Source organism: Condylostylus longicornis, unplaced genomic scaffold (genome assembly GCF_029603195.1).
Source record: "Condylostylus longicornis isolate FDR11 unplaced genomic scaffold, ASM2960319v2 ptg000084l, whole genome shotgun sequence".
Classification (NCBI taxonomy): Eukaryota; Metazoa; Arthropoda; class Insecta; order Diptera; family Dolichopodidae; genus Condylostylus; species Condylostylus longicornis.
In genome coordinates this window covers 6,246,276-6,265,543 of record NW_026578052.1, presented here as the reverse complement: position 1 = coordinate 6,265,543, position 19,268 = coordinate 6,246,276, and positions in this window count along the sequence as shown.

Genomic DNA, 19,268 nt, shown 5'->3' with positions numbered 1-19,268 from the left:
CATATTATGTACATTAGTGGGATTTTTTTTTATTTTCAATCATATATAAAAATTTTATAATATGTAACACTTACTTTGACTCATAAACATCCTACTTATTTGTGCCACTTATGACAAAATAATTTCGAAAAGGATGAAATTTCATTTAATTTAAAAAAAAAGGGAATAAAATTTTTGAAATTGTACTTTTTTGGAAATTAAGAGAAAATTTAATTTTTCCATTAAAGAAAAATATTTTTTCAAATTTATTTTCAAAATTTTATGTCACTGCTCGTATTTTCTTCACCTGATCTTCATTTAATTCAGTCACAAGAATTAAAAGTTAAAATAACGTAAATGTGTATTAGATTTTAAATGTTAGATTTAAAATGTAAGAGTTGAATAATGTTAAGAAAAAAAATTAAAATTTTTTCGAAATTGGTTAAAAATAATAGAAAATTAAAAAAATTGGGAATTAAGAATAAGAAAAGATCATTTTCGTAAGTACAGATTAAATATTAAGTTTCATCTAGTCCATAATAATTTCTATGAAACCAATATAACAAGTTTTCTCTTAATAATTTCTATCAAATTTTTTATAAACTGAGTTTATTCAAAAATGTATTTAAGTTGGAATAGATCCTTATGCACTAGTCGCGGCTAAATGTTGCACCTTCGAAGTAAGGCTTAACATAAAAACTTTGTACAGGCTCAACATAATTTTTCCATATTTGCAATAGAATAATTTTGGAAGTACCCTAATTAAAGATTTTAATTTTGTCTAATTTTGCAGCCCATCAATAATAGTTGTTAGTACATCTTATAATTCACAAAAATTTTACTTTAATATTAATATTAAAAATATTTACAAATAAAATTCATATTACACGATTATGAATACTTCCACTAGCTTCATTGAACCATAAAATTCTGAAATTTAACCCTCCCACGAAATTTTGAAAATGTTAAAGTTTTGAGCAAAAAAGAACGTTTACATCATAAATTGGAACCCGAGTAAAAATATTGAACCAAAATATTTACTAATAGGGTAAAAGCACTAGTGGCCGAACAGTTAACACATTTTCTAACTTTAACTTTATATTATTTTTAGCACTTTTCCAAAAAAATTTTGAAAAAAAGTGCTTATTAGTTTCACTCTGTCCGTCCGTCCGTCCGTCCGTCCGTCCGTCCGTCCGTCCGTCCGTCCGACCGTCCGTCCGTCCGTCCGTCCGTCCGTCCGTCCGTGTGTCTGTTTACAAAACTTCTACATTCTTAAAGATAGAAAGCTGAAATTTAATACGTACATAGATCTTTACTAGAAACTTATTTTCGTAGAACAAAATTTTTACCTATCTCCCCCCCTCTAGAAGTTATACCCCCCCAAAACCCTAAAAATGGCCTTTTTTAACTATTTGTTGCAATGAAACCATAAGCATTTTTGAAATTTTGCAAACGCAGAAAGGCAGTGGCTTGCTTCCCCTACCGCGGTATACTATAGTTAAATTTTAGAAAAACAAAATGGCCGTTCAAATTTACCGTTATCTAAAGTCCTTTTTTTCCAAATTTTTGATGTCGCTTTTCTTTTAGACCCCAGCCTGTAGAAGCTTGAAATTTTAGGGGCTTTTAGACATTAACAAGTAGTTCATTTCGTTAGAAGAAAATTTTTTTCCATCTCCACCCCTTCTCAAGTTATAGCCTCTTGAAATTTGTAAAATTTGAGTTTTTGACACCTTATATTTCCGAAACCGCAAGCATTTTCAAATTTCTATAAACACAAAATGCTAAAGGTAAATTCCATGACATTAAAAAATATAATTATTTTTCTTATCTCACACAATTAACCCTTAAAATCGAGCATTATGTTAACCCCACTTTATATTAATTTTTGCTTTATTTCAAAGACTGCATGTATGCATCATCCTAAATATATGCAATCCTAGAAATAGTTTTGTATATGAATGAAAATAATTTCAATAGTGTGGTGGATATACATAGACTGTTTTTAAAAGCAGTATTTTCACTTGTTGAAGGGAAAAGTGCTACAATACAAACCATTGGTTTGACCCAACTTTATTTAACTACGAGACATAAGGCAAATATTTAAAATGTTTCTAAAAGCGGAAAAAATTCTCGATAGCATTAAATATTTCAAAAAATTGTAGAAATTATATTTATAATAAATAATTAAATTTTTTTAAAAAGTATCACTTTTTCTAGTATCCGAACACTAAAATTTAGTTGCCGAACACTTTTATTCTAGTATCCGAACACACAAATTTTCTTGATATATAGGTGCTTTTCTATTAAAAAATTAACTTATTAAATAAATTAAGGATTTATTTTAATATAAGTTTTATTATCTAAATATGTTAATCAAGTTTATAATGAAAAAACATTTTGCAAATGCAAGTACGTACAATTTTTTTTACATGATACTTCATCGTTAAATCCAAAAAAGGCTAGATGAAAAAGGCCAAATTGAGCTTCAAGAATAAAAACTAAAATAACGAATAACGAATTTTAAGAAACTTTTTCTTAAATTTTCTTTTTTTTATTCTTTCCTCTCTCCATTTTTTAATTGATTTAGCCTTTTTCTGCTTTTATTTTTTTTTATGTCATAAATTTGCTAGTTTTATCACCATTTTGAAGGGTTGTTTATAATATTTATATTCTTGGTTTGTACTTTTTAAGTAGTCTTCGCGATTGTTAAATCATTTCAGTATGCTCTCCTCAGTGTCTGCTGCCCAATATGCTCTCCTCGTCCTAAAGGAACGTTTCCACGTTTAGGGAACGCATCCATGATTCTCTTGGTAGATCATTTTTAAAAGATGTTTTTCTTTTACTGTCTTGAATTTTTTTTTTTCGTATTTGGTCGTCTGTTTTTAAAAGGAAAAGGATTTTTAAAAGGATTTGCATAAGTTAATACACCATTGTGCTTCCTCGTCAGATGTTAAATATGGATTTGGACCAATTTTGGTTGATTGTTCTCTAATTAATCTCTTACTCATTAATCGATCGAGTAGTGTTTTTGGCCGTAATCCTTATTTGGAGACTAATTTTCGAATACTTAAGTTATTATTACGGATATCTGCGAAAGCTTAATGTCTGCGACCATTATTTAAACAAAAGACAAGGGAATATAGAAATTAATAAATTGATAAATAAAATTAATAAATAATTAATATTAATTAAACTATTAGTGCAAAAATGTTTAGTATTAACGGAATTGTAAAAATAAAACAGATTATATGTATAAAAATTCCAAAACAATACATTTGTTTAGGCTAAAAAAATTATGATTCGTAATACGGTTTAAATTTAAGACTTAGGATTAAATGTATGGGCAATTTTTTAAGAAAATTTTTTGATAATTAGTTTGAGTAGTTTTTTATAATTCGCCCAATTTCACATAAGTACAAATTTTGTACAGAAAATTAAATAGTAAAAATTTTCTTTAAAAAATTAACACTTCTACATGCAATATTTCAATTATTTTAAATATTATGTTTATAAATATTATGTTTATAGTAAAAATAGATATTCTGATAATTAAATTTATTTACTTAATGTATTAATAATTAATTTATGTTCCTACTATAACCTTTATAAGAAATTAATTATATACAAATTTGGTTGTTCGGATACTAAAATATGCGTCTTTTTCATATCTTCAGAATCCGAACCAACTGTTCGGAAACTGAAAATATAAAAAAATTTCGGTACCAATATGCGAACTGCAAATATTTAGTTAAAAATTATTCTTTTTTTAACGTTTTATGATTTTTTTAACAAAATTAAGCAAATTCCAATGAAAATATATACTTATCACTAAATAGACCTTAAAATATACCAAAAAAACACTTGCTTTTCTACACACAGTTCCACTATTTTTTTTACAAAAAAAAACGCCAAATCAAACGCTTTTCACAAACTGACTTATAATTCAAAGAGCATAAAAGTAATTTATTTGAAATTTTACAAGCACTAGCCCAAAACATAAACATTTTTTTTTGCGTTTTTGGTTTGAACGATTTCTTGGGAAAATTTCTTATTTTAAATTAAAAACCAACGAAGTGTTCGGATACTGCAACTGTTCGGAAACTACTGCCTCTATCCTTAAATTTTGACAGGATAATAAGATAGAGAAAAATAATGTTTTTTTTTTTTTAGTTTTCTTAAACATATGATATTTTTACATGTAGGTACATAAGGTTTTATGCACGTGCACAATCATTCAACCTAAAATTTTTTTACATTTCATTTCTCCCATGGTGGATTTCTACGATTGTCTACTGTCTACAACACGGCGTATGTATTATTTTTGTAGACTGTTTTTGAAATGCAAAAATAGAGAAGAAAAATTAAAAAAAAAAAAAAAAACATTTTTTTGCATTTTATTAAAATAGAAAAAAAAGTGGGGAAAAATATTTTAGTAATAAATGAAAGCGTTTCGCTCATTGAATATTAAAATCATAGTAAAAACAATTTTTTTTTTTAACATATTCAATTCGATATAAAATAAAAATGTTGGTAATGGTAAAGACTGATGGGTAATTTCTCATTGAATTGCATAAAATAGAAGTACACATGTATGCATATGTATATTTACAGTTTTATATTAATTTCTTAAATCAGTGTTTTACAACCTTTTTTTTGGTTATGAACCTACCGCTTTACGGGTTTATTTAGTTGTGATATTGTTTATACTCTACAATTCATTTATACATATGTGCAAATGAATTGTAGTCATGAATATTACTATTTTATGTAACGCAAATTATTATTATTTTAGTTTTCGTTGTATTTGTTTACAGGTTGATACTTAAGTGATTTTTATATGTGACAAAATGGATGATGATGAAGAAAGCTTTTTAATTTTGAAAAATTTTAAATTTTCTTTTATATCGAAATACTTTTTGAAATGTTGAAATATCGAATGAATTTTGAATTTCTTAATTGCAGATAATCATCGTTTGCCAAATCGGACGAATGACGTGATGTATTATTGTGTTTCCTACATACTGGACTTTTGTCTAAACAAAAATTTTACCGAAAAATGTTCTTAAACTCTGCAAAAGTAAAAAAAAATATACTAAAATGGTAAATAACAACAACAGTTCTGCAACAAACATGAGAAATAAAAAAAAACATTTAACTTGCAATCTGAATTTGATTCTATATGAGCAACGTGTTTACAAAAACAAAATTTTTTCATAATCAAAATGAAATGAGATGCGCATTTTGGGGTTGCATTCTCCCATATTTGCTTGAAATAAAAATTCAAAGTTTAGTTGTAAAGAACATACAAGAAACAAAAAGGATTTCAATATTTATTTCATCCTTTTATTTTTATTCTCTCTATATATAAATTACAGATATACCTAGGTGATGAACAAAATTATTTTATATTATACTGAATAGCAGCTATAATATTAATGTTTGAAAAAATTAAAGGGAATTCGTTAAAGATTTTGGATGATGGATGAAAATAGTACACAATATTCATATATGTACATATGTATGCACGTATGTAAGTATCACAGAATGTGCAAACAAATTTCTAATCAAAATTTATTCAGGCTGAAATTTTTGATTCTCTTAATGTCATATTTAATGATATATGATCCGTAATTAATGTCATGTTGAAAAGAATAAAAAGTTAAATATTTTATTTCGTTTTTGGTTTTTTGAATATTATAACAATGGAAAAAAATGGGGGTTAAATGCGCTCTTATTAGAATAATTTTCAATATTTTGTAACCATAGAGTATTGATGTACATGAGTTAAGACATACTTGCTATGTATACGTTTGCAAGAATTAATATTGTATTCTACTTATTCGGTTGCAAGATAAGATGAATGCATTATAAATTTGAGATTATGTAATGGTTATAGATTTATATGAGGTTAAATAAGACATTTTATGATTAATGAAGGAGAATTAAATACAAATTAAGAAAAATATTAATGGGTTTATGGGTTTGTAAATTTTTTGATATAAGAAAAAATGTGCGTACGGGATTTCGTAAACCCAAAATTGTTTTATGTATTATATATTCTAATTTCGATTTATTGTAATCACCTTGAGAAAAAGGTCAATTTGAGCAAAAGATTTATTTTGCTGTTTAAATAATATATTGAGCTAGTTTAATATTGAGCTGTTTATACATACACACACAATTCAACATAATAAAAAAAAATTTGGAAATCATTAAATTTATTAAAATTTATTTAATTTTTTTTTATTTTAGGATGTGGCAAGTAATTCAGATTCGGAAGTACGAAAATTACACACTTGAGAGTTATAGAACTATTTGAATAAGCTTAAAATAAATAAGGCTGGAATAAATTTGGAATTGCACTGTACAATTGCTTTTACTTTGTACTTAAAGCTTATATAAAATTGGTTTCAATGTAAACATAATGGTTCTAATGTTATTAAACAACTCAATTCAGATAATATCAGCATCAGTTATCCAAGATAGTACCCAATTAGCTAAATTCTTCTCATATAATATAACTTCAGATCGATAACGTCCAGATGGAAACACTGATGGAAAATAAACTTCAGCTATGGAATAATTGGTAAATATAAACGACTATAAAATATTAAAATTAAAAAATCAAAATTCAAATAATTAAGTATTTTTAGTTTTTTTTACATCTTTATATGGGCACGAATGATTAATATTGGTGTATTTTTCAATTACTGGCTTAAAAAATTTATACATAACATTTAATTTTCCTTTACCTTCCGATATGAGTGGACATATTTTTGTTGTAATATTAAATAAAAAGGGCTTATATCCATTTTGTCTTCGAAAAATTTGAAAACGTATCTGAGAATTAATTCAAATTTTATTTTATTAGATTCAAAGTTATTGTATTCATATCTTTTTACCATCATATCATCTAGTGGAACTTTAAGATACATGTTAGCGTTGAAGACAGCAAAATCTCTTTTAATTGGCCGAATTTTACAATATGATATTTTTTTTATATAGTGCGTAAAATTGAAATCACATTTAACACCTTTCAATTGTGCTTTAAGAGCATATCCTTGATTCTAAAAGAATATATTATGAAAAGCAAATTATTAAGTAAATGTTTAAATTCATATAGCTTATTTATAAAATTTCATAAGTATTCAAACACAGTTTGATAATTAATTTTGCTACTCTAACATATTTGATATAATGAAGCAATATATACGTGCACTTAATTTTTCTTGTAAACCTACCGTAGCACATGAAAAATTCGTTAAAAATGAAATTACAAAAATTAATATTAAAAAAGTCATTGCTTTAAAAAGGAAAATTTTTAAACTACAATAAAAATATTAAAAATATATTTTCTTTTCAAACACATAATCAACCAGTCTGTGGTTAATTATGCGTAAAACAAGATTTATTTTTAATTTTGAGTTAATTTTTAAGTAATGTGATAGATAATTAGTGTTAATTATAATATTATTATGAATTTTCAGATTTATAGCATAAAATTTTTAACATTATTATATAAGAGCAATAGCAGATTGTGAAAATGACCAAGAAAAATTTATTCAATTGATTTGGAAACTTATTTGTGCTAATATTAATTAAAAAGTTCAATTATATTAAATTTTTATTAAAATTTAATACTGTTTTCAACTAATAGAAGCTTTATAGAAAAAATGCAACGAAAATTTTAACAATAAATTTAATAACTATTCTGTGAAACTTTTAAAACCTAAAAATCTTTACGAAAATTTTTTATTTTACATGAAGTAATGGGAGCCTAGAACGTTGAACTTCCAAAATTTGATAAATGATATGATTTCTTAAAATTCAAAATTTTACGTCACAAACAAAAGGATCTTTTAAATTTTTTAATCTTTTGAAACACACAAAATTGTACAACAAAATATTTTTTTTTTAATTTTTTCACTTTATCAAGAACACATAAAATTTTAACAAAGTTTTTTATTTTTTGTTTGAAATTAAATGTATCCTTTTCAATTTCGGAATGTTAAAAACAATAATAAAAGTATTTAATTTCAATAAAAATTCCTTATAGTTATTAATAACATCAATTTCAGTATGAACAAAGTAGAAAAATGTTCCTTTTTTCTTGGAAGCACTCGATATGTTGAAGAAGAGGGTTAAAATTTAAAGGACTTTAAAAAGATATATAGGATACCTCCTATGAGTAATGCCCTTACATAATCATTTTATGTTATTACTCACGTCTTAAAGTTTAAAAATTTTTTTTATTAAACAAGAAAAAAAGGACTCTTTTTGAAAACAAAAAAAAAAATTATCTTATAATATGGGTCTATTATTGAGCGAACTGATGGATTTTTCTATACAATTAATTTTTAAAATTTCATTTTCTCCGGAAATTCCCTGTAATTGAGGGATGCGCTGATAATAAATAGAGTGTTTTGTTCATTAATTCAAATTTAAATTTAAAAGTGTGGAGTAATGGTGTAAAAACTAAGGAGAATTGATGCCACAATGGCTGTGACGAAATTTTAATTTAATTGTTAAAAACTGAAAACTTTTTGAATGTACATAGATTTTGTGATCTTAAGTTTTATAAACGAAACGCGATTCTAACGAAACGACAAAAAACTAATCATTCTAAGGAACGATATCAAACAAAAGCTGGTGTGACATTTATTTATCAGCTTGTGTTTGGTTTCGTAGCCGAGGAACTCGATATTTGTGCAACTGTTTGAAGCTATTAGAATTGGAAATACTAAGGATCGAATAATTCTATGATAAGGATATTGTGTAATGTTAATTTTATGGCAAATGCAACACTATTAAAATGGAAAATGGAACACTATTAAAGAATCTTTAAAAATCCTTCTTGAAATTGTAGAAATTGTCGAAAATGCAATTAATCTGAGCTAGTTTAGAGAAAATTGCTTAATTTTTGTAAGATTAAACTCAATTTACAGAATATACACCCTGTTATTAAATTTTCTTAATACTTACGATCAGAATTCCACAACATTTCCGTAATTTTATAAAAACAAAAAAAAATGTTACTTTTATTAAGTAAATTGGATATTGATTGTGTGTCAAGAAAATATGAAAAAGGATAATTTCATATTTTCTTATCCTTATTTTTCTAAATGACAATTTAAATTTTAAATTTATTATTTAATAATTTCAAATTTTTTCCCTTTTTTTGTTTTTAGATGGAAAAATTCAGCTGCTCACCAAAATATTTTAGATCTTAAAAAATTTATGAATTTTTTTTATTATGTGGTTAATATCTACAGTAAATTTTAGAACTACATAAAAACAATTATAGAAAAGGACGAAACATTTTTCATCACCTGATAAAGAAATTTATGATTTAATTTCATAATAATAGGTATAAATATAATCGATTAAGTATGAAAGCAGTAAAAGTAAGAATAATGGAAAAAAAATCCACCACCACCATCATCCTGTTAACTTGGTACGCTGGCACAGAAACTAAAAGAGAAATAAAATTTGTTTTTTCAAGATTTCATAATATAAAATAATATAAAATATAGAAGAAATAATAGAAGGTATATAAAAGGATGAACTGAAGACTGAAATACTCATAAAACAAAAGGATCAATGATACGTCCTTTAAAAGAATTTAAATATCAATTTTTATTGTGAATCTACTACCATGATGAACCTGTCTTTTTATTTATTGTTCAAGAAAGAACAAAAGGAAAACAATAAATGAGGGAATCATTATGAAAGCAGGTGTTCTGTTTATGACATAGGTCAAGGTAAACTCTTCAAAAACATTTAAATTATAGAGGAAAAAAAATTTTAAAGGTAAAATAATCGTTTTTGTTTTTTCCTATTGTTTCTTTTAATTTATATTGTATATATTAACTTTTATGTACATATGTAACACGTACTATGGTAAATTTTAAATTCCTTTAAAATAAATATTTATATATGATTTTATTTTATATGACGGATTCGAGTAAATTTAAAGTAAATCAATGGAGAAGGGAAATTTGATTAAGCACATTTAAATTTCTCCATTAAAATTTTGAAATAGAGAGAAATAGCTAACATTAAATAGAAAAAATAACGAGTTTGATCGATTAATATTAGAAAAACTTTTAAAAATTCTAATGAACCAAATAAAGTGCATAAAAATATAAGATTAATTTTAAATATACTTCAAATATTGAATAGGAGAATTATCAAATATGATAAAAGATCAGATTTCTATAAATGAGAGGTTTACAAAAAGGGCCCGGACTAACTGTAACCCCTATACGCTGATATTAAAGCTACACTTGGCAGTAAAACTTCTAATAATTAGTAAATAATAAGTGGAATTGCCATAACGCAACACAATCAAATCATTTTTAAATCAAATTTAGAAAATTAATTCAAAAATTTAATGAACTGGTGAATTGGATCAAAATTCCTTAGATTGTCTTCCTTAAACATAAGGCATTAACAATAAAATAATGAAAATTAAAATAACGCAAAGCAATATATAAAAAAATATATTCTAACTAACTTTACTATAATATAACCCATACATATTCGAATAACAAGTTAGGCAGTTTATTCTTAAAACATTAAAACGACAAAATAATTATTCAAAAAGTAACAAAATCAATCTGCCCAACGTCTTAACAACAGGTGAAAAAGAGATTTTTTGTTTATTGATCTCCAAATATAAGCGATCACTTTATAATTTGAATCTCTGTAGGTTGTAGTTGTATTACAATTTTTATAGTTGTGTTTATAGTTGTGCTCATGCATCCTTGTTTGTTAATGTGTAAATATTGACATTACATCTTAAATTTTTTTCTTAATTTTATAATTTTTATGACGATATCTTAAAGAAGTTAAAAAGTATTTTGTCTCGAAAGAGTTTTATTCTAACATGATTTTGTGTATTTTTTTTTAAATTATAAAGATTTGTTATCTTTTTGGTTGCCAACGTATTACATTGATAAAATTTCTGGTGATTAGTAAGAGTTAAAATTTATATTTTGAAAAAAGGTTATTATGTCCGTCCGTTAAATTGTAGTTTAATAAGAGAAAAGATTGATAGGTTATGAGGTATCTACTGTGAGTAATTAAAATTTTTGAAATTACAAAATTAGAAAATCTAACTTAATATAAACTAATCTGGAATTAAATTTATTCAACATTTTAAATACTGTTGTTCAACAAGTCAAATTTGCACTCGTTCAAACGATAAAAATAATTTCATGGGATTTCAATTAAATCAACTATACACGATGGTTTGGCATTGCAAGCATTAATTAAGATCCATTTTAATATTGAAGCTAAATACGTGATTTAAAAAAGCAAAATAATTTATGGTGTCGATCTAGTAAAAATTATTAATCTTATTTAGTTTACTGAAAAATACTATACTGAAAAATTTGAGAAATAGTGCAATTGAAGCTACATGCTGGTTATGTTGTGATTTTCTAAAATTAGTAATTCGTTCGTCAATTAAAATCAAAACAATTTTACAACAATACCTTATGCACGAATAACATATTTTATACTGATGTACAAATAAATTTAGAAAATTTATTGAATTTTTTTTTATTTAATTACAATATCTTAGAAAAAAAATAGAACTTCTATATTGTTTTTATAATAAACAAACATACAGATATTTTGTTTATGGTTTGTTTACCCTTTAAATATAATATGAAAGATTTGTAGTTACGAAAAATTTTTAGTTTATGCGTAGGTGGTAATTATGTCAGAATGCATTACGTTCTGTAGTCACAGTCTTAACAAAAATTTATTTTTAACAATGAAAAATAAAATTATAAAGCGAGTATATTGCAAATTGAATAGATTAATTTTGAAAATTTTCGAAAATATTCGAAACTGTTTAAAAATATTCGAAAATGGTCGAAATATTCGGGAAAATTTGAATGTAGTTTCAGTTTCTAGTATTTATATATAAGACATTATAATATAGTTTAAAAAAAATAAATCTAAAATGGTATAAAAAGTAGCCACCTTAAAGACTACGTTCGGTAAATTAAAACTCTATTTCCATTCCTACATTCCAAAACTCGAAGTGGGACTTATTACTTTCGATTTTCTTCCAGAAAATTTTTTAAAGATATTAGAAATATTATCTAGAGAACCTGTTAACAAATTTACCTGTAATGGGAAGTACGGTGGGCATCATGATGTTATATAATTTTAAGATCAAATGTTGATAAGAATTCTAACATACATTTCAGATGTTATGTAGGATTCAAGAATAATTTTATAACTTAAATGTTTTTACATATATTCCTTCTTTCCTTAAATTTATTATAGCAATAAGTTAAGATGTAAATTTTTTTTTGTAAAACTCATTTACTATATGACTTTTACAAAGATTTTTTAAAAGATATTTTTATAACTTTTTCCTTTTTTCAAACCTAAGTATTCGATTATAATCTTCGAATCTCGTGATTTACAATTTGAGATGAGATTTTATGATTTTATCTGATAAAGAAAATAGGGAACAAAAATAAAATATTATTTTTTTTTTTACATATAAAGGGCACTATAACATTTAAATATACAAAAATTTATTATGATGTTGTTTTATGCAGTAACATTTAATAAAATGTTATGGTTTTAACCCTGTGCGTAAAGTTTAATTAAAAATTGAGTTCTTTAGAAGGAGTAATTATAAAAATAATCTTACAGCTATGCCCGAAAGGTTACAAATACAATTTTTATTCTAAACAAAATATTTTAAAAAATTAATGAAAAAAAGCTCGTATGTTAGTCACTAATTTTGTTCCTGATAACAATGATAGCATTGTGTAAGTGATAAGCTCCTTTTATAAGAATAAATATAACACCCCCAAATATTGTGCAGTCGATTAAAAAAAAAGCATCCAAGCTTTTATTTTTTCCAGAAAATAATTTTTTTTTCTCCTCGAACAAAATTCTTCTTCTATCGTCAATTTTATATCATCTAACAATTTAATTTCCTCTTCGGTCTTTTTGTCTCCAATTTCATTCTCTATAAATTTAGATTTTTTCTAACATGAGAATAATGTTATATTTCATACAAAAAGCAAAAAAAAAACTAAAATAATACTTACAAAATACCATTGGCCCCTTCGTATTTTGTCTCCAAAACGTTACTTTTGTTGGCATTGTAACAATTTCTTTTCATACCTGAAAGAGTTAATTATTGCTTCTTGTTCCCCTAACAATTATGTATGTAAATATTTTGATAAAATATTTTGACTTTTAAAGATTTTTCTATCACTATAATAAATAAAACCCTTTTTAATTTACATTTTCTTTATTTTAGTTAAAAATTCTAAATTTGATAAAAAAATTAACAAGAATAACATGAATATATTAAATGACCGGATTCTTTTTACCTAATATTTTAATTTTTTTCAGTAACAAAAATTTAAATTAAATACTTAATGAACTCGAATTGATTTTTAGATTTAATTAATTATAATATTTTAGTTTGTTAACATCCACTAGTTTCACAAAATAATTGTATTGCATTATTTAAAATCATGGATTTTACAAAGTGCTAAAGCATCGATTTCAAGATTTTAGAAAATATTTAGTTAATTTAGTTGAAAGTGCGTAGGAGTCGGAAATAGGAAATTGTTTAGAAAAATACAATTAAGCATAGGATGAGAATGGTCACAAAAGATCAAGGAGCTCAATTTAAAAAAAAACATAACTTTTTTATATAATGGTTATTTATTAAAATTATTAAGTGAAAAGATATCGAATTATTTAGCTACTAAATTATTACATAAATGGTATAGCGCGAATGTTTAAAATTGTGTATTTTTACCGACCGTATTGTGAATACAATAGGTAGATTATGTGATGGCAACAAATTTTGCATATCGAGTTTTTGGTGGGAACGCACTTCTTCATGGTAGGGAAGTTCAAATAAACTATTTTTAGCAACCTGTCGGTCTGTATGTGCATGCGCCTATTTCAAGTTTGGATGAACCGATTTTGATGAAATTTTATATGTAAGTTTATTTCGACAATGGCACGGATTGATCGACTTTTGGGATATATCAGGCCTCCAAAACTGCACTTTTTAGCGGGCTTGTTTTACATTTTTGATCATTATGAAGAAAATATTCAACAGATTTTTTTGAAACTTCATATATAAGCCTAACTCTAACGTCCACAAAACCTCCTAACTTTTGGAAGAAATCAGACTTCAGCAACTGAACATTTACTACAGGCCAAATATACATTTTTGCGTATATAAAGAGAAATATTAATATTTAAAACAGTGAATCTATAAATTTTTTGGAAAGATCAGGGCTCGGAAACTGATCTGAGGGCCGATTTTACATTATCATTATTACGGAACGAAATGATGGAATTTCTTGAAATTTGTTATTTGAGTTCGGGTTGTTAACGAAACTAATTGGCAAGCATTTCAGGGAATTCGGGTAGCACAAAGCAGAACATTTTTGTAGGTATGTTAACTATAAGCTTACTAAAGCCCTAAAAATTGGAAAGAAGTATTTAACAGGCATTTTTATAATATTCTATAGCACTTTCATTTTACTAGACAATACACATTGCGGTTATGTGCTGACCACATCAGATTTTTTTAAGTTGCTGAAACAAAACACTAGTAAATTACTTTTATCGAATGATGTTCATATTGAATCTATTTTGTTATTTTATTTTTGCTTATTAAGCGTTCACACGGCAATAAACATAAAATTTTATATTACATCTGATTCATCTACAATTATTTCAAAATTTAAATAATTGTGACGAAATCAAGTTAATTTATTTGATATAGAAAAAAATCTAGGAAAAAGTTATGAAAGATTTGCCACCAAATAAAATTTAGTTTCCCGTAATTTTACCACATACCGAATATTTATTAAAAATTGCTATCTATTTATAAAAAAAAACTTTTCCAGTTTGAATTGCAATTAAGCAAAAATATTTTTCTAAGTCGAAAAGCCATTAAATATTCTCATGCGCTTGACTTGTACCAAATTCTTTTATCTTTGGTATGGCAGTGTCGCAGGCAATGTTACAATTTAGTACGAAGGAAAAAATTGCCCTATCAATCGTGTGCTAGTCCTCTCAAAATTTCACATCCTAAGCCTTTTCGTGGCCTATAGAGATACTACGTAAATATTCTATCGAATAAATATTTTATCAGTATGGCTATTTCACAAAAGAGCGATTCGATTCTGAAGACCTGGTGTACAATCAGAAAACGGATAGAAAAATTAACACGGCAAAGTCGACTCACCATACGTTTCTATAAGAAAAATATATAACTATTTTTTATTAAATCGCGAATACTTCCTTCTTGGTGCTACTACATACGTTGTGACAAACTGAATACACCCCGTATATAATAATATTAGCGAATATAAAAATACTGTATTAATGATAAATTAAAAAGCAAATTTAAAAATGATTTATGTTATAGATATAATATTTTTATACCATAAGGTTAATGATATAATGAGCATGGACAAGCAAATTTAACGCAGTTACAAACATGTTTGCAAATGAACTTTAGTTTAAATTTTATTTCAAATGAAAGATGTTCATTAAATTAGTTCTGCTAATTTATTTTTCGGTTAATTTGGTCGGCCTTCTTACGGTAAAAGTTGATTATAGTTTTTGTAAACAAAATTTTTTAAAGGAAACATGATTTTTGTCAACTTCTTTTAATTTATAGTTAGAATTCAACGTCAATTTTAAAAATTTAATATGCTTATATAATGACACATATATGGAAAAAGTAAATTATAACATTCGACCCATACGAAGAGGAGTAAATGCTATCAATGGAAGTCTTTTTCTTAAGAAGCCTATAACTGACTTTATAGTAAATTGTTAAGAATATTTAAGATATGATAATTAAAACAGAATGCTTGCTTTTAAATACTATAAATGGAATCTAACTAAAAATGTTTTGATTAAATATTTTGAATAATTGTTTTTTTTTAATTTTTTACAGGCGACTTTTCAACTTTTCCAGAGGCAAAATGGCTGGAAACCATTTTTATTACGTTTTGAAGGTAGAATATGTCCATATTTATCTGGAAAGAAAACAGGAGCATATTATGTGTTTCATAAAATGTTTCGTGGAATGAGGGAAAAATACACAAATGTAAATCATTCATGTCCGTATTCAGGAGTGAGTTAGATTCATTTATTAATTTATCTAATTCATTAATTTTATTTTATTTTAATTTAGCAAATAATAATTAAGAATTTGTTAGCGGATGGATTTTATTTTCCATCAGTTTTGCCTGCTGGAAAATATCTTATAAATTCTTCTGGTTACGAAAAAACTAAATCAAACTGGATTGGATCACTTCAACTGATTTTTACTACAGATGGTGATGGAAGGTTTTAATTAATTAGGTGTGTTAAAAAATTTTGCTCTTTAAAATGGGTTTCTAATTTTATTATATAAGATTAAAAACTACTTATGAAAAAAAAATTTGTTTCTAATCTGATTTTGGTTGCTGTAATCGCCTTTTGCATAATAATTAACTTATGTTGAAAAGTTGTAATAACTAATAATTGTAATAATAACTGTGGTTTAGCCTAAATGGTTTTTGCAATAAAATGTTAATTAGTAAATGTTCATTACACTTACTAATTATGAAATGCTAATTAATTATTTTTCAAATTGTATTTGTCAAACATAATTCAGTTTATTAAATTTGAAATAAATTTTCGTATTTTGTAAATATTTTCTGAACTTTTTACATGTGACAGTATTTTAATAGACAATAATAGAAGCTTTTGCTGATGAGGAGAATCGACTATGCCTGTATAAAATTTTTAATGATTTTAAATCTTAAATTAAAAAGATTTAAACTGACAAGGGAATGATCATTATTTTCTGCTCGAAGAAGGCTTACTTTTATATATTCTTGTAAAGGATTAGGTCCGAAAATTCATGAAAAAATCATATAACAATTTCTCTGCTTTATCACAAGCATTCTATAAAAATCACTGTTTTGGATTTATTTAATATCATACAAAAGTTAAAAAAGTATTACGAGTGCCAAATTAAACCTAAAAATTGATCATGTTAAAGTAACGAGTTATGCTAAATTTCAAATCAAGCTCTTTTCCTTCTCAAATGAATCCTTCAACAATAGACAAACAGACTGACGAACATGCAAAGTCGACTCAGTGTATAATTCTGAAGAAGAATACACCTTCAAATAAATTACATGTATTACATAATAACTACCTTGATGTTACATAATATGCCGTTAAAATTGAATTTGTAGGTCTAAAAGTATCGCATGAGTGATTAATTAAAAATTAAATTAAAAAGTAATTTAAATATACTGGTTATAATAAAAAAATTAATTTAATCGCTTATGCTAACATAAAAAGGCAAGTTTAAATCAGCTAAAATTTCTTTTGCGAAAAATATTTCAACTTTATTACAATCAAAAAATGTCCATTAAATTAGTTCTACTATTTTATTTTTTATTTTATTTTGTGGGTTTTGATATGGTAACGAAATTTATTTAATGAAAATTTTTTAGAAACTAAATTTTAGAAAAACTCTTTAATTTGCAGTTAGAGTTCGATATAAATTTTAAAAATTTAATATGCTTATATAATGACACATATTTCGAGAAAGTAAATTGTAAGATTCGACCAATACGAAGGGGACTTAACGCCATCAATGGAAGTGGTTTACTTAAACAGCCTATAACTGACTTTATAGTAAATTATCAAAATGCTCATAATATTTTTATTGTATTAAAACAAATAAATGACAAGAATATTTTGGTTAAAATTTGTAATTTTACGTTATTTTTTTAATTTTCAACAGACTAGTTTTCAACTTTTCCAAAGGTATAATGGCTGGAAACCATTTTTGATACGTTTTGAAGGTAAAATATGTCCATATTTATCAGGAAAGAGAGGAAAATATTATGTGTTTTATAAAATGTTTCTTGGACTTAGAGAAAAATACACAAATGTGAATCATTCATGTCCTTATTCTGGAGTGAGTTAGATTAATTTATTAATTTATCTAATTTATTAATTTTATTTTATTTTAATTTAGGAAATAATAGTTAGGAATTTGTCAGCGGAAGGACTCTTCTTTCCATCAATTATACCTGCTGGGAAATATCTTATAAATTCTTCTGGTTGGGAGAAAACTAAATCGAATTGGGTTGGCTCTATTCAGTTAGTTTTTACTACAAAGGGCGATAAAAGGTCTTAACTTGGTGTAATAAAAAATTTTGCTTTTTTAAAATACATTTCTAAATTAATTGTAATTAGCAAGGGATTATTTTCGGCAAAAATTCAATATCTTCAGCAAAGTTTCATTTACAAGGTATGCTAAATTTTTGCAATGTTTATACAATTAAGAAGAATAAATATAATAATACAAACCTAAAATAATATTATTATAGTTCAAAAATTAATCCAAAAAGAAAAAGAAAAGTAATAAAAACTATATAACGAAATATAAAAAGAAATAGTTATAAATCGGTCATCAGTTTGTTGAAAATCCAAGAGCAAATACTGAATATAATAATAAAAGCTGAACAAATGGGATATTTTATGACTGGGAACAATAATAAGACGCCTCCAATTATTCCTCAAATTATGTGCTATAGAGTATGTAGCATTGTGATAACCGCATCTTAGGAAAAACAAAATTTAAGCAATTAAAGCACAAATTTCACATAATGATCGAAACTTTGCCTTTTAAAAGAGGATGATGAAAGAATGAATTGACATAGAATATAACAAGATGAGGCCCAGGACTGTGCTCTGAGGAACACCACAATCTAAAATTGACAATCCACTAAATGATTCAACGACTTTCATTCTTTGCCTATGATTACATGGATAGGACTCGGACCATTCCAAAATAAAGACTCTAAAGCCAGCTCAACGAAGTTTGTTAAAGAGAATTGTACGATCGACCATGTCGAAGGCTTTATCTATGTATGCTAATAAATAATGCGGTATTGAGTAGCGACTATTGATTAATGTCCCATAAACTGATAATTACCAAAGAAATTATATTTTTATAAAAAATTAATGAAAAACAGGAAAAACGGAGATCGCTCTGTAGTTATTAGGAATAGGAGGATTACGCCTTTCAAACAGAGGAAGCATTGAAGCTTCCTTTAAACAGGCAGTAAGGGGACAAACCACTAAACAAATTTAACAAAACCTTAAAAACAACTACAATTTAAAAGGAGAAATTTTCAACAATTACATTAAAAATACCATAGATATCACATGAATTAGAGTTTGTTCAGATCTTT